The sequence below is a fragment of the Corvus hawaiiensis genome, chromosome 4 (assembly GCF_020740725.1).
Source record: "Corvus hawaiiensis isolate bCorHaw1 chromosome 4, bCorHaw1.pri.cur, whole genome shotgun sequence".
Lineage (NCBI taxonomy): Eukaryota > Metazoa > Chordata > Aves > Passeriformes > Corvidae > Corvus > Corvus hawaiiensis.
In genome coordinates this window covers 21,157,324-21,176,993 of record NC_063216.1, presented here as the reverse complement: position 1 = coordinate 21,176,993, position 19,670 = coordinate 21,157,324, and the positions used below count along the sequence as shown (strand labels likewise).

The following is a 19,670-nucleotide window of genomic DNA, read 5'->3' as shown; positions in this document are numbered from 1 at the left end:
TCCTCTTTTAATAATTTGTGCTGTAGCATCTTTGCCACCTATACCTTTCCACATGTGAAAGACTTCAATTAGTAGTGCCTCACAACACACCTTTGAGGGGGATAATCACTGTAGTGAATTCTCAGGTTAGAAAAGGAAGCCAAGACAGATTGTAGCCTATATGTTTACTAAGTTCTTTAGGTTTTAAACAACTAACCTGACAAAGCAAAGCCCTGGCTCTTAGTAACAGCTGCTCTGCTCAACAGCCACACACAGTGGATATTCAGCAGTTCTGGCTGAGCAGCCTTGTGTTTGGAGCACAAGTGCTGTATAACCTGTACTTGAAAGAACTGTTTGGAAAACTGGCACTTAATTGAGTATTAAAGTAATAATTCTGACTCCTGAGCTTATTCTTTGCTCCCTGAGGTCCAGGTGAGAATATCATATCCATGTTCAGGTCTTTTAAACCAACACTTTTGTGCTGAACACTGAGCACTCAGGCATTCTCATGAACTATTTTCATGAACTATCAGAATAATAATTCTGATGACACCATTTTCCAACAGATATCAATATCTAGGCTTATCTTGCATATGGAAATAGGCAAGAAAAAGTCTTTCTAATGGTTTACAGATGTGACCTTTTTACTTGGGCCAGCTTATGTGCACAAATTGAGCTTTAATGCTAGCTATAATCTTTCAAAATATACTACAGTGTTTGGCAGTTCAGGTAGTCAGGTATATCTTTTGTTGAAGAGAAAAATCAGGAACAGAATATTAACAGTCTCAGTAGCTTATTAAATGTGCACCAGAGAGTGACTTCTAAAGGTTCTAAAAAACACTGACATGCTAATGTTCCAAGTGGCTCATAATTGAATGCAATTAGCTTTACTCACCCTGCTTGTCATGAATGTCAAAAGGGGTCTATCTATTTACTTGGGAAGAAAGAACATACTTTCTTCTTCTTAGATGGCATATAGAAAGTTTCACTGCATCATCTGTTGTCTCTACAAGTGATGCAAGAAGGAACTTGTCTTAATAAATGCTATTCAGTTGTTGAAACGTGTGGTACAGTGAGGAAGAGTAAGAATTAAAATAATTTGTTGTTTCTGGTAGAAAAGATGGTTTGATGAAAATAATGTTTGATTAAATAGTGCTTGACCTAGCAGAAGTCCATGCTGATAACTTGGAATGTGAAAAAACATATGAAAGGAAGGGGATTTTCAGCTATTTCTCATTCTAAGGATTCACAAGGGAATCAGACAGCAGTGGATTCAAATCTCTGTTCCTGTGTAAGATTGCCACATGCTGTGATCTACAGTGTTGCTGAATCACCAAACAGCATTAAAAGTGTGGCTGCAAGACACATTCTAAAAGTGCTCCAAAACTAATTTAGTTTGCCGGCTAAGCTTGACCCCACATGATTCATTGCTCTTAATAATCACTGCAGCAATGTAGAACTTCATCTGAGAGCTTTCTCCTTCTAATTTAAAAGCTTATTAGAAAGGCTGCTTATACTTGATTTAATGACAGCTTGAGCTACAAAACTACTGTCATGTCTCCCCTCAAGAGAGTCTGTTCCTTCCAAAGTAAAACAATTCAACCAAAAACATAATGCACAGGAATGTGAAAACAGGTAATTTTAAGATGTACAATATGGAAATACTGACAGAGGGTCTATAAATGTTATGTTTGTTGAGTCAAACTGATTCAGAAAATTTTGTTACACTTTTTATTAATATTGCCTCAATTAAATATATCCTATTGACAAGAAATAGCCTAAAATCACAGAAAGAGGAAAAGAATGGCTTCTCATTGTCATGTTTCATAGCCACATTTCACCCTTTCTAGGTGGGAGAAGTTTTCAGCAAAATACACAAGTAAATTCTCCAGGATGCTTAGGAATATAATAAAGTTCTTTCTGTGTTGATAATGAAGATTAAGAGATAAAAAACATGGTAGGATTTGTAACTTTTATGGAAAGATAATATGGCTATAGCTCAAAGCTGCAGAAGAAAAAAAAATGTTCAAAAGTAAAAAATTGTTTTATGGGATATGTGACAGTAACTGTTACTAATCTTACCTTGATTTGCAAGCTGAAGGTTGAGAAGCTGTAGGTACAGAGCCGAACTGAGTTGGTATGACTTCAGTGCAACTGCTAGAAGTAGAAAGGAGGGGAAGTCTAAGCAACTCCATTTGGTGGAGTTTTATTCTCTTTCAAAGTATAAACAGGTAAGATAGGACTGGTGTAATAAAGGAAGAGTGGGAATTTAGAACTTGACCATTAGTAATAAATGAGTCTGCAAATTGTTTCTGACAAAGGGACTCCAATAGCAGTTCAGAAGAGTGCAGTGAATTGAGAATGGGTTTTGTGCTGGACCGGAACCAATAGAAAAAGTGAAGAAAATTGAATGCATTTAACAAATTTGGTGGTTAATGAAGCTCATTGTTGAAAAATACAAAGCAGAAGATTCCAAAGAAGAAAAAAACTATATGCTGTTGTATTTTGCTCAAGTTTTTCAGTTAAACACACCAGTGACACAAGTATAAATCAAAACAGATTAGCAAAGATGTTCAGAGCTTAGCTAAGTAAATAAGGCAGAAGGATGTTAAGCAACAAGGTTTATGCTGATTTATGAAATAATATTAGGCAATCATATTAGAACATTATACGACATTATATAGACCATCTATCTTAGTGGTGTGGTTTCATCCAGAATAGTATCTGCAATAAAATGAACTTGTCTCGAGAAAGATGCTGTAAAAGGGAACCAGAAAGGGGGAAAATAATTGCCATGAAGAAAGGAAAAACAGAGACACTTGGCTGAACAGGGCATGAAGAAAAAACACTGGAATCCTTACTCTTAGAGAGTAGGGAGACAAGAAAAAATATAGAAAAAGTAAAGATACAATGAATAATTCCAACCTGGGAATTTGCTTTTACAAGATGGGAAATCATTGTTTTTGCCACTTCAGACCAAAAACCAAAACACTGTGGGGCCATCAGTTGACATAATAGGTATCAACTTCAAAACTCATATAAGAAAATACCTTTGTTCACAGACTTTGAAGTGTAGAACATGTATTTATACTGTAGTTGTCGAAGCCAAGGACGACCTTAGGCCTGAAAAGAACTGGGTTTTTCTAGGCATACCAGCAATACCATAAGTTACAGTATTTAATGCTAAGACAAACAGGAGAAGAGACAACAAAAAACATGCAGGAGAATTTATGCAACCATAACTCTCTGTGATTAGGAGGACCCTTCTAGGAGGAAGCAGATTATCTCATGTCTAAGGGATAAACTGCTTGGCTCTTTCTACAGAAACACCTGAATCTGGCCATTGCTGGAGACAGGCTGCTAAATTTGCCAATCTACGGATTGGAAATTGTTTCCTCATTTTGTGAGCCTGAGACAAAGATAAAAAACTTCAAGAGAAATTTAAGCTGTGAAGTAGAAGAAGTGAAAAATGTAGAAAAAAAACTAACATGAAACTCAGGTTAAAGAGTGAGGTAAACAAATGAAAGAAGTGTTTTTAAGGCTGTATCTACAGAGAACACAGGAGTGTAATGGTTCAGGTGCTGAAAACAGAGCGAGCACAACAAGGTGGAGCTTCATCTGAGCCTATAAGCCCTGATCCATAGAAGAGATACTTGGAAATATTGTGCCTAATTGCAGAAACACCTCTGGCATCTCAGGATTCCTGGCACTGTGTGGTGCAAATTCACTGTGTGGTGAGTGTGTAACTGCTGTCACATAGCAGTGGGAGAAAGGAAAAGGCTAAAATAGTGTCATATTATTCCTGAGCATGATGAGAGATGTCTGCCCCTGAACACAGGACAAATAGAGCTCCTCTCTCTCTGATTCCAATCAGCAACTCACTGGACACTAAGGAGAAGGTGCTATCCAGCATTGTTCATGGAATGTTGTTGTTAATGCTTGTTTTAAATGAAATGGCTGTTGGTTTCACTATTATTGCTTGAATTCTCATTCCAGCTGAGTGTATGTGTGACCAACATGAAGTTAAGCCATTTAATCAGGCAATGTTCTTCTGCAAGCTTCACTGCTCCAGTAAGTGACAAAAGGCACAAAATACAGCATTTTCAGGAGGAGAAAACAGGTATCTCATAGAAACAATGCTCACAGGGAACATAGAAGTTATAGTTTTCAATACCCTCTCCCCAAAGAAACTGAATTAGTTTTCCTCTTCGTATTTTTTTTTTTTTTAGGATGGATCTGAGCTGCTTGCTGAAGTAGCTTAATAAAAAAGTTTTCAGGATCTCTGATTTTAAGAATTCTTTTTCTGGATTTATGTGCTTCAGATGGGCTTCAGATAACCATTCATTCCTTGTGTGTGCTTGGGTGAGCAGTACCAGTATTAGATTTTATACAAGCCCTGTGGCAGAATCAAAAGTTCAAAGGGGAAGTATCTACAGAGTTACACTGCCAGAGAACTTCATATGTGGGCTTGAGTGCTTAAAGAGCAGACAGAACCCTTGACTTCATGCCCAGTGAAGATAACTATTGAGCCTGTTTGTAAAGTAATATTTGGGGGGAAATATTTCCCCCTGAACTGTGGCCCTCTTTAAATCTCTTCATCAAACAAACAGTCCTCAGTGCACCTTTGGAGTCACTGGAGTGCACATAAATCTGCCAACAGTCTGCCTGCTCTAAGAAAAAATTGTGTTTGAAATACCTCTTGGTCTTTTCCCAGCTAATTAAAATTAAAAGAAGTGCATAGCCTGCCTGACACCTGCTTTCCCGTGTCCACACACCATCCTGGTGTACAACATGAGTCAAGTGGGCACGTTTCCAGTGACTGAGGCTCTCTGCAGAAAGTTCATTTTTTGCAATAACACAACTATTTACTTAAGCCTGTACTGGAAGGAGCTATTCCTAGTGCTGAGCTTCAAGTTACTCTGTTCTTCTGTGTGTTTGAACCTCTTCTCTTGAAATATTCAGAAACCATCTGAACGCAGTCCTGAGTAACATGCTCGAGAGGACGCCGGGAGGTTGGACTAGATGTTCTCTGGTGGTTCCTTCCAACCCTCCCCATTCTGGGATTCTGGGATTCTTTGACACTCTCAAAGGCACAATGAACTCTTCCTCATTTCTGCAACTGACTCCAGCTCACGGGTGCGTGCAAGGCACAGAAACACCCTCCTCCAGCTTCCTGCAGGGAGTCATCTCCCAAGTAATGTGGGATTGAAAACTAGAGGTGTGACCTCAAGGAACACCTCACCAGACGTGCAGCTGTGTTTGCCTGAACAGCTGTGAGCACAAGCACGAGCAAGGGGCGTATGTGCAAAGGGATGTGTGTCTGTGTGTGTGTGTGTGTGCACAGACACACGGGCACAGGGACACACGGACACGGGGAAACAGGGACACTCCGGAGGCTGCCAGGCCGCTCTCCAGGGTGCTGCAGGCGGAGGCTCCGAACTTTTCCGGCGGCTCCGTCCATTTCAAGGTTTTCCCATTTTCTCCCAATTAGAGACACTTCAGGATATGAACCACTGAGATTCAGGTCAAGGTGGGTCTGTTTTTCTATGGCCAACGTCAAGTAAAGCTTTTATGAGGCAGATAACCCACTCCACACACCTGTACACAATTTAGAGGGAATTTTATTTAACTTTTTGCCTTTTAACAGCTTTGTGCCACAGTTATAAAATATACCATGTTATAAACAAAACCATATCCCTGCTTGTCCCCTCGTTAATTTTTTTTTAACTCCTATATCACATAAATTGAGGTGACATACTTCTTTCTTGTTTTCTTTTTCCTGAAACACACTCTTCTGTCTGTACTCTGAAGTGTGTCTGACAACCTTGAATATTTGCTATAGCGTGATTATCAGTCACTGTCTTCCCAAATCTGGACACTGATTCTCAGCAGATATGTTTTGCAGATTGTTCTGCAACTCTTTTCAGATCTGCCCACCTGGGACACTGCAACACTTTCAAGGAATAAGTATTTCTACACAAAAACAAAAACCCCTAAAAACAAACAAAAAACCCCAAAACAACAAAAAACCAACCAAACAAAAAATGCAGTGAAGATATGCACTTGGTAGGGGTTTATTGCTAGGATGGTAACTGCATGCATGCTTATATTAAAAAGTGCTCCATCAGTTTTGCTGTGCCTAGCAGAATGCTCTCCACGTACTGTGCTTATCCTTAATAAAACAGTAGATTTGATTTTCCAGTTCGCCACCTAGCTGCTCCGCAAGAGAGAGGATCAGTTTGGCTCTTAGAATTAGACCCTGAGCCCCATCTAAGCCTGCTGGGAATTTCCACTGCATCTATTTCCATCTGATTTGAATAATTCCCAGTATGTTGGGCTTTGAGATTCAAAGGGGACACAAAAAGAATATCATCATCCAGGGGAAAGGGAAAAGAAAAGCTTGATGATTTTGTATTAACAAGGCAGTTTAATGTAGCTGGTGGGTGAAAGCAACACCCCTCCTCACCAGCTGTTCTGAGGGACTTTAAGGCTTGAACTGAGAAGAAGAAACCAAGACGTTCTTAGTTCCCTGGCACTTGTGAGATCCAAGCTACCACGTGTCAATGTCTCACTGCCTACCCTGGCAGATCTAACTGCGGTTTATAGCACTCCTAGAAATGCACTGTCCTGGACATAGCTGAGGGATTACACATCATTTTCTGTTAAAGGTTTGACCATCAGTTTATTTAACTCATTTAATTTCCTCATATATGTGTCTATTAGGAATTTATTTCTGTGGACTCTGGCTTGCCTTTGTCTTAGTTTGAATTTGTTCCTTCCTTTCTTCTTGCTCTCCGTGTTCCACACTGTCAAGGTAATTTGCAGTTCCATTGTCCCACTCTCCCCAGCATTTTCCCATCATCTCTCAGACACCTGCCTCCCCATGCATTAAATTCAGCTATCCATTGCAAGGCTGGGGGTAAATCAATGTGGAATTTTAATGGCCTTTCACTACTTGCACTAAGAACCTGTTTGCCTGGTGTTTTCATCCACTGAGAAATTAGGGCTTTGTCCTGCTCTCCCCAGTCCTATTTGCCTAAAACTGCTGGCAAAACCTCCCAGGGAAGAGGTGTTCTCAATAAACATGGTTCTTAGACCCACTTCCTTCCCCTGGGAGGTGACACATCCACCTCCAGCAGGCACCAGGGAGAGGACCACACCTCCGAAGGGAAGTGAAGCATTTTGGTTAGCAGAGCTGGATGTTCCCTGGGCTTGCTCTCTCAGGCCCCCAAGAAAGCTGTCTGCTGGCTGGGAAGCCAGTCACCCAAGCCATGAAGAACATATTGGAAGGGATCTGAGGAAGCAGATCCCCATCCACTGGGCATCTGCACATCTAAAAGTGCGCTCTCCCTGCTTCCCTCCTCCTAGGAAACTTAGCAAGTGGGAAACAGCAAGTGACTGGAGCTGGACTACTCTCCTGGTCCGTCGTTATCCACCTGGGGACAGAAAGAGGCTAACGGGAGGGAAGCTGTCATGTGGCCTGGCTCTAGGTGGGTGTGAGAGCCCCTGGGAGTGAGAGGGAAGTCACAGTCTGACCTTTTCTCATACCCCCTCTAACACCAACCCTGTGGCAATAGGATGAAACAGGCATGGAGAGAGGCTGAGAAGGGGGAAATAGGCGCTGTGGGAGCACGGGGACCACCTGCCCAGGCCCTTGGTAGCCTCCCTCACTCTTGAGGGAACCTTGAGTTTCTGCAGATATCTCTGTGACCCCCAGGTGCAGATGAGAGCTGAATCAGAGAGCGAGCTCACCCCTATGAATATCATAGAAAAGCTCCCTTTGGAAGTAGCTCCCGGGGACACCCCTCCTCCCTCCCCATCCAAGCTATAAATCCCTGGGGACAGGGGATTCATCCTGCTGGAGCAAACCCCAATGAGGTAGCTCCATGCCGGGGGAAGGAGCCATTTGGGAGACGTGTAGCCAAAAACAGGGAGAGCCCCCAGCAAAGTCTCATTAGAGATCACTCGGCATCTCTGGACACAGATGCGGTTTCTTTTGGAAATAGCCTCGCTGAAAGTTGCTGTCCTTGCCTGCGCTCCCCGGGAGCGACTCCCGCTCCCTCTGCGGGAGGAGAAGTTCAGCATGAGCAAATACTCGCTTCCTCACGAGCTTTCCCTTTTTTTCTTCCAGGGAAGGGCTGAGTGCTTTGTTCTATGGCTCTACTAAGAATTTAACACTTCAGCGGTTCAGCGCCCTGTAAATGACTCGGCTCCCTCACCCTCCCTCTTCTTGCATGAGCCGGGGACGAGGGGGGTTTGGGGCGGCGGGAGGTGGGGGGGCTGTGTTTCAAACGTTTTACGCACAGAAGCGGCAATTTTTCCCTCAGGAGGTGTGTCTAGCACCTAGATCTACAAAGAGGAGAGCCGGTAATGACGGATGTTCCGTCAAACTTAAGAGCTGCCGATTACGGCGGAGTCACCGGGTGCCGTGAAGATGTATCTGCTGAGATTGATTAAGAGCCGGGCTCGGCGGGCTCGGGAGGGCAGCGCTGCTGACACGAGTGTCGGTGCGGGGAACCTCCGCTCTCCCCGGGCGGGCTGCAGACAAGGCACGGAGGAGGTGAGGGTCACACGCCAGGGGTTTTCAGGACCGAGCTTTTATTTCCACGGGAGATCACGGGGGGGGTGGGGGGGGGGGTGGGGGATGCTTGCGAGGAAGGGAGATGCTCCCCGCTTGGCCGAGGTTGGCACGGCGGAGGATGTCCCTCCAGCTGTCCGTGACGAGCACACGGCGCTGAGCAGCGTGGCACTGGGGAGCCCCCTGCAGCTGGGTAGAGCCAGCTCGGAGCTGCCTCCTGCCTTCACTCCAGCCATGCTGCTGGAAGCGATCCCCGGCCCCAGACCTCTGTCCTTCTTCTGCAATGGAGGGAGGGAGGCTGGGGAGTCCCCAGGACTGTCGTGTACTGCCGGGGTCATCCCAGGGCAGGGACGCCACCCACTCCCTGCTCCCCCCGCTGTGGGAAGGGCTGACTCGTGCTCGCAGTGACCGAACTCTAATTAAATCTCCAGAAATCAACGTGCACAATCAAACACTCGCTGGGAGGGAAAAAATAACAATAATGATAATAATAAGGGGAAGAAGAAGCAGGCGTTGTCACTTTTGAGGCTGCTGATCATCCTGATTAGTGAATGTTAAAGCGTGTTAAGTGCCAAGGTCTGAGAGACAACCCGTGGGAGGTGCAGGGGGCGGCCGGGGCTGAGACTCTGTCTGGCAAAGGAAGGGGCACCCAGACTGTGGAGGCGGCTGTCCCCTGTCCTGGCACGTGAGGTGGAGTAGCCCCACGAGGCTGCAGTGTGCTCATGGCCATCATTCCAACCTCCCAATACGAAATTTCATCTGAGTTGCCTGCATAGCTGTCTTCTAACTCTGAAGTCCAGGCAAAATTTTCTGTGAAGGCTGAGAAACCAAGGGGCGGAAGTCAGGTCCCAGCTGCCTTGATGTTCCCGAAGAGCTACAAGTAATCCAGCCCTTAAATCACGTGAAAGTGCTTTCAGGTAGAGAAACACAGCTTTGTGTAACACTGAAGTACAAGCACCTCCAAATTCAGAGCTTCCCATCTCCAAATTAGCTGGCAGTAAGGAACACAAAAGATCATCTAGTTCCAACCCCACTGCCACGGGCAGGGACATATTCCACTAGACCAGGTTGCTCAAACCCCCCTCCCACCTGGCCTTGAACCCTTCCAGGCAACAGTCCTACCCTGAAGGCACATCACCCTGTTTGGGGTAAATCCACCCCTAAGGCTTCCAGGAGCTTCCAGGAGCTTCCAGGAGCAACAGCTACATGTGTGTGAGTCAGGTAGACAGCTCCAGCTCTCTTCCTGGAGCAATCTCAGACCAAGAAATGCTTTCTCCAAAGCGAAGGGGGTTTTGGAGTTGAGACGAAGGGAGTGGTTGGGCTGTGGCTCCTTCGGCCCTTCAAGACAAGAGATGGGGCAGGGGATGCAGTAGCCAAAAGCCAGGATTGCTTTCACAAAGTCCCCTTCTCTTTTCTGCACTTGCCACTTCCCCCCTACTATTCTTTGGACGTTAGAGGAGATGGGTTCCGCTCTCCTGCTTCCCACTCCGACAGCCCCTATCCCAAGAGAAAAAGCAACCTTCACACCACAAATCAGTTCTGGTCCAGGAGAGAGGTGAATAGAAACAAAGAAAACATAAAGATTTTTATATCTAGATTACATCCGTAGAACTGGCAAGTTTCCTTAAACAAAACAAATACTTCTTAGCCTAGTGACTATTAGTTAAACAGGAATGCTGTACACCCTATTAGAACTAACTCTTGTTCTCAAAATACACCTGTTTTCCCTAATTTGTTTGTCATTGTGCTAAGGAAGCCTCTTTCCAAGAAAATTTCAGAACAATAATCAGTTTAAAAACCTGAACTGGATTTAGTGTAAGAACATTTTTCCACAATGTGTGGAGCCTCCGATGACTGCAATAATCTAAAAGCAAGATCTCTTTCTCTCTTTCTCCTCCCATACACTTCTTTAGACTTACAGCTATCACCGAATTGGAAAAAAAAAAAAAAAAAAAAAAAAAAAAACCCACCAGAAATAAAGAGAAGAGTATTGCAGGGAAAGATGGGGAAGGGGTAATTGAAAAAAAAAAAAAGTGATTCTGATGTGCAAATTGTAGATAAAGACTTCTGATGAGAAAGAGGGGAGTGCCTGATGAGGAAGAGGGGAGAGTGTGTTGAGAGATAACAAGAACCAGTAATTTCTATTCAGCAAAACCACCAAATCAGAAAGCAGTGCGATCTTATTGGAGGAGAGCCTTCAACAGCAACTAATCCTGTCATATTGAAAGAAAACTGTAAATGTTCTCTGCAGAAATTGCCTTCCCATTGCAGCTAATCGAGCCCACTTCGCGCTCACACACATCACACACCCCCGCACACCCCTCCGGGCGGTCAGCGAGCGGACCCAGAGCCGCAGCACCCAGCAAGGACATTCACCCGAGATGCTCACCTAGGCACCCCTCTCCCTTCGCTCGCCGCCAGCCCAGCGAAGGCGGCAGCTTACCCTCATTTCCCCACGAGCTCTGGGGGAAGTATGAATTATTACCGGCTCATTCACGAGTCCCGGCTTCACCTGTTTTTAATTACTCCAGTTTTGTCTAAACCTTTGAGCCAGGTTTGATTGCACTATTGCTCTCAATTTTATTTATTTATTTTTTTAAAAGCTCAGCTTGGCTGAACTAGAGCAGAGACTCCCGAGGGTTAGAGCCACCGAGGGTGTGCGTGTATATGTGTGTGCCTGTGGGTGTGGGAGGGCGAGAGGGAGCGAGAGGCAAAAACTCCATCAGCCCGGACAATACCACCTCTTGTTTAAAGCTTCCGACCTGTTATTCTTTCCCCCCGTTATCACGGTACCAAGTGATCTGTATTTCCCCCAGCCCAACCCCCCTCCCTCTTCGTGGAAGATATGGAAGAGGAAGATAAAGCCGCTGGCTGCGAGAGCTGACGGCGCGCAGCCCGCATGCCTCTGCCGCCACAGCCGCGGCCGCTCCGCGCCACCGCTCCAGCGAGCCGCTTGCAGCGGGATGAGATGCAACTTCTGCTAATTGGATCACAGGTAGGAAAGCTTTGGGTTTTACTGACGTTTCCTCTCTCTCTCTCTCTCTCTTTTTCCTTTTTCTTGCCATCTATGTTTTTTGTCTTTTTTTTTTTTTTTTTCCTCTTGGCTTTTCTTTCGCGTCCTCTACCCTCCGCCCCTTCTTCGCCGCATCTAGGATTTCATCCGCTGCTGTCATAGGAAAGCTCCCGCCAAGGAAATAATGTCTAAGAAACGAGCTTTTGCTTCCTGGTAGAAGAAGCAGAGCAGACCATAGGGAAACTTTTGCTGAATGGGTCACAGCTGTGCGGGCCAGCGGTGAAAGACAGACAGCGAGAGGAGATTAGGCAAAGCGATTGCTCCCAGCACAGAGCCCTTCTCTGTCGAGTTTCAGTTGCGATATTAATCCCAGAACCGAGCCTAGCATGGTATAGCGGGGAAGCAGAGATACAGTAGCCTGATTTAGAGAAATCCTCCCATTCTTCAAGCTCTATACACAAGGGGTTTTATTATAAATGCTACATTCCGACACAGGTTCATCTGCCAGGCTACCCTTCCCAAATCCCGCTGTGACATGTTTGTCGACGACTCCTGCAAAATGTCACCGGGAGCGGGGAGCGGAGCCGTCCCCGGGGAGCGGAGCCTGCCCGCGGTGCGCGCTCGCTGTCGGGCGGGCGGGCAGGGACGGGGCGGGCGGGATCCCTGCCCTGCCGGGACCAGGAGGGATGCGGGGTATCAGGGGAGGGGGCTGCCGCTGTGCCGGCGCGGTCCGTCGCCCCCAGAATCCCTCCTCTGCCCGGGAGCAGCTCCCGTTCCCGCTGCCTCAGCTCCCACGTCCTGCCTCGGGGAGGGGAGCGCCGGCTGGAGGCGCCGCCGGAGGTGGGAAGGGTCTGGGGTTTCCCCGGCTCATTTCCGGCCCCTCTTCCCCGGATCTTTGCTCCTGGGGTTCGCTCCCCGGAGCAGGAAGCAGGGTGCTGCGGGACAGGATGCTCCGCGGCAGGGTCCAGCTCGCCCCGCGGCCCCGCTCCGGCTGAGACCCGGCAGGGCTGTGTCGCTCCCGGCCGTGCCTCCGAGCTCCCTTTCCTTTCGCCTGTGCCGCCGCCACGGGGTGCTTGTGGCCGGAAAGAGCGAGCTGATACTTTGAGAGGGAGCTCAGATCAAGCTGTGGGAGAAAAACTGCGTCCCAGAAACAGCCCTGGGGCATCGAGGTCCTGGTGCAGCCCCACAGTAAGGCCGTATCGAGGGCTCTGAAGGGACAAAGTGCTTTCTGCTTCCTCTCGGGCAAAAGCCGATTCTGGCCATCCCTACAGGTAGGGCACTCTCCTGGCTTTGCGCCTTCCCACCGCTCTGTGCCCCGTGCCATGCTTGGCAGCTGCCCCAGCAGCAGGATGATGGGGAAAGGCAGGCTGCGAGCTCCTCTGCTCGTCCCCCTGCAAGGCGGCGGAGCCGCAGGGCCCTGATGCCAGGTGCTCCTGGAGGATGGCTGTGCCCGCTGCCAGGGCTTATAACTCATCCCCCCTGGCCCATGGGTGAGTCCTTACCCCTTTGCTGGGTGCAGGACAAGCAACGCTTCTTCCCACCCCTGTAGGATTGTTTATTCCTACTATTTTCATCTGCCAAACTTCCTTTTAGGGCAAGGAGATGGCTTTATTTCCAGCTGGAAATTCTTGCTGCAAATCTAGCCAAAATGACATCTCTTCCCATTTTTACGTATCAACCAGTGTGTTTGCACACACTGACTTGTCCTTGTCCCTTAAGGAAGATATTCTCTTTGCAGAAGGAAAAAAGCAAGGACAAAAAAAGAAGGTCTAACCTCTGCTTGACAGCCTGCTCTTGCAGCTATTTGGGGGAAATACCAAATCCACAAACTATAAAAAGCAATAAGGAAGGTTGATACAGGAGAGCAGAAGTATGCATGCTGTCTGCCATTATGGTATTGCATCACTTGCAATCACAGCCCCTGTCTGAATACACACCAGCTTTGATTATGTGGTTTATGATACGAGCCACTCTCGGTGACTCATCTATAAACCCCTCTAAGCTACAGGGAATACATTTCCTCTTTCCTCTAGGAGCTCTTTGAGTACAAGTTTGGTTGAACTTCCCTTCTGCAGGACCCCAGGACTGTTTGCTTTTGCACCAGGAGAGTGAGAGGTGCAGTAATCTCGCTGGTCTGTTGAGCATGTGCCCCACTGAGCTGCCCTCTCTGTTCCTTCCCTCAGCACTCTGCAATTTCTGCGTTGCAGTCCACTTGGGAATGAGACCCAGTACATGGGGAGGGGGGGTCTAGGATGTCCCCAGCTTGTTTTGGATGGAGGGCAAAATTATAAAAAAGGAAAGGTCATGCTTTTCTCCCACCCAAACCCAAAATTTCGAGTAGTGTCCTCTACCTGAATGGTTGTAACTCAGTATCTGGGCAGAGCTCAGGGAGATCTGGACCATGCGTGATCAAGAATGACCTGAGGAGATGGAAGAGACAGGACAGTGCTCTGTCATCATCCGGGATGGAGACCGAGACATAGACAGGGGAAAACTGAGGCCATCAGTTTAAAGGAGAATCTATGAACAAAACTACTTTTTTTTTTTTTCCTCCTAAGTGTTCAGCCCAGTGCCCACTGTCACTTAGGTTGTCACTTCTGGGCTGAATCCCTGTGTGTGTGTCATGGTTCTCAGCTACTCAAAATGCTTGGCTCTTTGAGCCCATTGGGTGCCTCATTCAATAATCTTTCGAGGACTTCTACTATGAAATCCCTCACAGTTGTTAATATAATCCCAGGAGGTTACTCTGTCCCACTTCACCCCTGTAACCCACTCACCCATTCACCCAACTATCCCTTCTCCAGTACTATCATGACCTACATGCAAAAGACGTATTTTCTGGTCCTGTTTCCATAGCAATGCAGCATGGGGAACTGAGACAAGCCAGTAGTAATGAAGCCAATTCCCTTTCTGTGAAATCAAGACCTCTTTGAAAGTTGAGTTCAGTTTAAGGCAAAGTCGGAAGCCGTGGAGAGTTGGATTTCCAGCCTGAAGCCCAGATCCCCGCGCCCTCTAGTGCCAGCGGCGGGCGAGGAAGAGCATCCCCGGGCGCCAGGAATGTGAGGCTCCATGGCAAACTACGGCAGAGGGGGAGAAGCGAGTGGTGTGAGAAAAGGACATTCTTCCCAATGTCTGTTTCCAGTCAGATCTTCCCTCTTCTAAATCCCAAGCTGGAAAAAAAAGGCAGGTGGTGTTCAGCTGATTCAGCTGATCCTGGTTTGGTCACTAGGAGATTATGGCTTGGGTGGGTTAAACTGTGGAGTAGTAAGTGGGAAGAAATTGGAGCTGGGAAGCCCAGACTATGTCTGGCCATTTATTCAGAAATTTTGTATCTCTCTGTCCTTGAGCTTCGCAGCTTGAAGCAGCTCTCAGCTAATTCTGAGGGATTTGAAGGCACAGAAGAGGAGTACTCAGTTGTGAAACTGCTGCCCTGACCTTCTACCAGCTGTTTAGGTGGGTGGATGGGATAGGCAGCAGTAATCAGGCTAAGGAAAGCTGAAGGGGCTTAGATCCAGCTTATATGAATGACAGGGATAACTTTTTCACAAATACTTGTAGCCTTAAATCTTAAAAAGCTTAAACTGTATGCTGGTATTTAATGTATGGTAGCATTAAATTGTGTGGTAGCACTTCAAGCCCTGTTAAACCCATCTTAGAGATTCCCATCTCTAAGAACCAGGCTGCAGAAAGAACCTAGCACTGAGAACTCCTGTAGCTAAACGAGACTCCACGCACACCTCCTACCCATCTTTTCCAGTTCCTCTATTTTGGCAAAGGTAGCTTTCAGTTTTGCCAGGGTCTCCACAGCTTTTCCTGTGTCAGAGCTGCCCAAAAAGATACAGTTCCCTACTTGCTTGTCCTCATCCCACCAGCTGACTGCCAAACACCTGTGCCTAGCAGATTGCACTCCCTAGCTCTCCATATTAAATCAAGGAGGGATCCCTTGCTGACTTATCCCACCGCCTTCCTACACTTCCCTGATTGAAGTGGGCAGAATTAAAAGTTGAGACCACTCCTGAAGTTGCATTAAAGGGCTGCCTCCTTTTCCCATACACCCTGAGCTTGCTTCTGTGTAAAAATGCTTTAGGCTGTGGAGCTGCCTGTCGTTTTGGGCTGACTGTCCTACCTTTAAAGCTATATTGCTACCTATGTCTAACATCGTCTGTTCCCCATAGAAACGGTTATACATCAGCAGGTCTTCAAGAGAATATCTCTCATATAACGTAATTTGAACTCCCAAGAGGATAGGACAGGGTGGAGTGAGTTTCATCTCATTTCCATCAAGCACTTCCTAAAGAATGCTTGCCAATGCCACTAAGATATGCAATGGGATTTCAGTAGTCCACATGCTTCATGTATTCATTTTTAAGGATATGATATGGATAAAATGAAACAGACCACATTTAGGGCCAGCTGCTTTGCTCAGAGTCTTCTGCATGTTTTCTGTTTGACAAGATGATTCTCTGATTCCAGTATTTCTTTAGACTCCATGGGCTAGATAAGCTCTGATCTTAATTACGTCCCTTCAAATCAGGGGTGCCTCCAGTGATTTTAATTGCGTCTGGTTTATTCTGGTGCAATTGAGCTCAGAATTTGACTTTCACAGAAACATAGTAAGTGTTGTAATTAGAATATGCCAGTGTTTTGACAACTGTTCATGGAGCAGCTCTGTTTCATCCGACTCTGCTGAAAGGGAAATGCAATGTGATAATGGGCATTGGGAATAGCATGGGGCACCTCTTGCAGTGACAGCAATAAAGATCTCTGTGAGCAGCCACAACATAAATAGGCCAGAAATTCTGTAAATCAGCATTTCCCAGGGTTTCCCTCAAGCTCTTAGAAAAGCTTTGAGTAAACTGTGGGCATGTGTGGGTTTTCATAGTTTTTTGGTTGCTTGTTTTTTGGTTTTTTTTGGGTGGTGTTTGGTTTTGTTTGGGGTTTTTGGCTTTTCTTTTGAGAGAGATGTAATAAGACAAAAATATCTCCATAGATCTTTCTTCTGAATCATTGTCAAAATTAGTGTTGGAAACCAAGGTGATAAAATAAACCTAGTAATTTAAAAGAATTCTCTTGCTTAGTGATTTCTCTGGCTCAGGATTTTCAGGTAGCCTGAATATATAAAGATCTCTTTATTTCTGTGCAGATTGGATGACCTGCAAACACTAAAGATTAGATCCTTCTCTTTTGTAATCCATTCCACCATGTGAGAAACAAAAATTAGCAAAAACTGTACATGAGGAAAAACTAGTTTTCTGATATAGCCCATAGCATTTTCATAGATTCCTGAGAAATGTTCTCTCAGCTTTGCAATGAATTACTGATGTCTATTTTAGACTCATCTTTCTCATGTTCAGTCAATTAGAAAGCAAAGCAGTCATATATTGAAAATTATTCATAACTTTGTTCATGAGTAATGGCAACAAGCTTATTCCGCTATTATTTCTGAAGTCCTTTAATGCAAGCCAGTGACCACTGATTTATTCATGAAAATATTCACACATTTCAAAAGTTTCATGAATGTTAGCATGAATAATTAACAGAATTTGTGTTATTTGTTCTCATTGCTCATTGTTTTCCTATTCAAAAAGGCATCAGTCATCCACTTAAAGAGCATTAGAACATAATGATTACAGTATTGGATCAGACAGGTGTTTTGTCTCGTCCTGCAGTGTTTCTATCAATGTAGGCTACCAAAAAGGCAGGTGTAGGGAATAGATAGGAATAGGGTGCCCTAGATATCTCCACTGCCCTCAGGTAAAAGGTTTTTATCAGCTTGGGTTTGCTCACTACCCAGAGATCTTTTCCAAATGACAAAAAGACCTCCTCACCTCCCTCACCAAATTTTAGCGATTTTAGACAAGCTGCAGTTGTACCCACTGGCCAGATAAGCAGCTAATCCAGTTCTGCCTCCCAGTAGGGTCAGTACCATAGTGATAGCATATATCAGTGAGTTTCATAGGTTAATTAAATATTTTCTTTGGAAAATCATATTCCAGAGAACTTTTGGTCTATTTAAGTTAGTTGTCTTTCAGTGTTATTGATACCTCTCTGTTATACAACACAAAAAGACCGACTGGAACAGCCACTTCATTGTGTGTCATTCATTTACTCAACCATGAGAGAAGAAACGAACAATAATTTCCATTTTAACACCTCTTACTCCTCCCATGCTAATTGAAGTTTTGTTTTGTCTGTTTGATTTGGGCTTTTTTTTGCTGACCACTGCTGTAATAGAGCAGAATTGGGTAGTTCACTGTAATGTCATATTGAGCAGCCACAGCTGGCTTAGAACCCAGAAAGGCTGCCAGATATTTCACTTCACCTGTGATTGTTCTGCATCAACCAATGTGAATTTCCATTAGAGATCCAAATTTTAGGTTCACTCAACTTAATTAACATACTATGAAATAGTTTAACCCTTATTCTCTTTTTCTAAGAGCAATAATTTCAGTAAAGAAGTTCTAAGTTCTTGGACAACCCCACTGTTAATCTTTTATAGTGAAAAAGGATCATTCGTATGTAGTTTGTTTTCTCTTTCTTAACCAGCTTCCAGCTTGTAACAATAATCCACCTATTCTACCACAACTTAAATTTGTCAAAGAATTTAAAACAATATATAAAAACCTGTATGTGTAAATTTGTCAGGCTGTTTTTCTTGGTCTTTTAACTTGATGCTTCAAAGCATATATATCAGACAACATTTTTTTAACAAAAGCTAGGATTCTTTTATCCTCTCCTATTTGTAAATCTAGTTTTTGTTAGTTTCAATCAATTAAGGTGGAAGTGAAACAAGGCTTTTCAGTATATAATACCTAAGATTAATCCTGTGCCTGTCCTAAAGATAGGTGTGCTTGTTGCTGCCCTTCTGTCCTTCTGTAGCATATCTGACTACAGCAACAACTTGTGTATTTTTGCTATCAGCACAGCCACTTCAATTTCAAATGCCTTCCAAACCCTTGCATATATAACCATAAGGTCCTTGTGATAGGCTGCTGTTTAGTTTATCAGTTTGTTCCAACGTTTCCCCTTTCAGTGTTTCACGTTCCGACAGCTCATGTGCTTTCTTGTCTTGAAAAAAAATTAGGTCTAACATGGATATTGGCACAGCATCATTTGCAGAGAAGATTTAACCAAATAAATAATTCAGAACCTCTGTAAACTCCTTTTCCTCACTAATTATTCCAAATAGTCCCTTGATGTGCAGCAGATCCCATTGATTCCCTCCTAAACAGGGTGAATTCAAGACCTGTCAGAAATGTCCTGCAGTTCCCCCCTCTGCACACACCCCCACAAGCTCTTGTCAGTTTGTGCACCCTTGGCCCTCCTCATTTACGACTGACATTTTGTTTGTGTTTTATTTTAATTCCCTCCCTTAGCCATGGGCTTCACCAGAGATGAAGAGTCTTTTCCTCAAAGCTGGTTGCTTGGCTCAAACAACCTCTTGGACTTTAACATTTCACAATAACTTTCTTCCTATCTTGCCTTCCAGTTTGCTTTCTGCCTGACTTCACTGAACCAGAAACTGTCTGTTGAAATACTTGTTGTTTTGAATCCATGGATTTTACTTTCTTTCTCTTTCATTCTTTCAGTTTTTTAATTTTGAATTCATTTTATTTCTGCCTTCAGTGCTTTTTAAGCCGTTCACTAATTATAATTAGTTTTAGCTTCATGCTCTTAATGTAATAATAAGTTTATTACTTTTCAGTGTTTTGACTGTACCACATCTTCAGCTATTTAGTTAAGAGCACCTACTCTTACGTTCTCCACTTATTCTAGAAATCACTTAGGAATTGCTGGGGTTTTTTAATCTGTTTGTACCAGTTGACTTACCAACATGTGGGTGGGTGAACTTGCTGTTCTATTAGACTTGGACACCTCTTTGATCTCTCTCCATAATAATCCATTGAATATCCCAGACATTTCCTGCACTAAGGGTGCTAGTGCTTTGTGCAAGCATCAGGGTTTAATTAGAGAAGGATATTTTTTCACTTAGCACACTGGACTGAGACCAAGTTGATCATAGATAAGGTCCTGACCATGCCACCAAACTGCTGCCTGATTTTTGACACAGTCCTATGGCCTCACACAAAGTCTGCTGAG

General features: G+C 44.8%; 1 protein-coding gene across 3 annotated transcripts in view; it reads left to right on the top strand.

Moving 5' to 3' along the window:
* Positions 1–10,799: 10,799 nt before the first annotated feature.
* The window catches only part of CHRM2 (cholinergic receptor muscarinic 2), an 86,393-nt gene continuing 77,522 nt past the window's right edge, over positions 10,800–19,670 (top strand). For all 3 annotated transcript variants that reach the window (XR_007203216.1, XM_048301863.1, XM_048301865.1), the window contains exon 1: positions 10,800–11,552. The gene's annotated coding sequence lies outside the window, so the exon portion shown is untranslated. The remainder of the gene's footprint in view (positions 11,553–19,670) is intronic.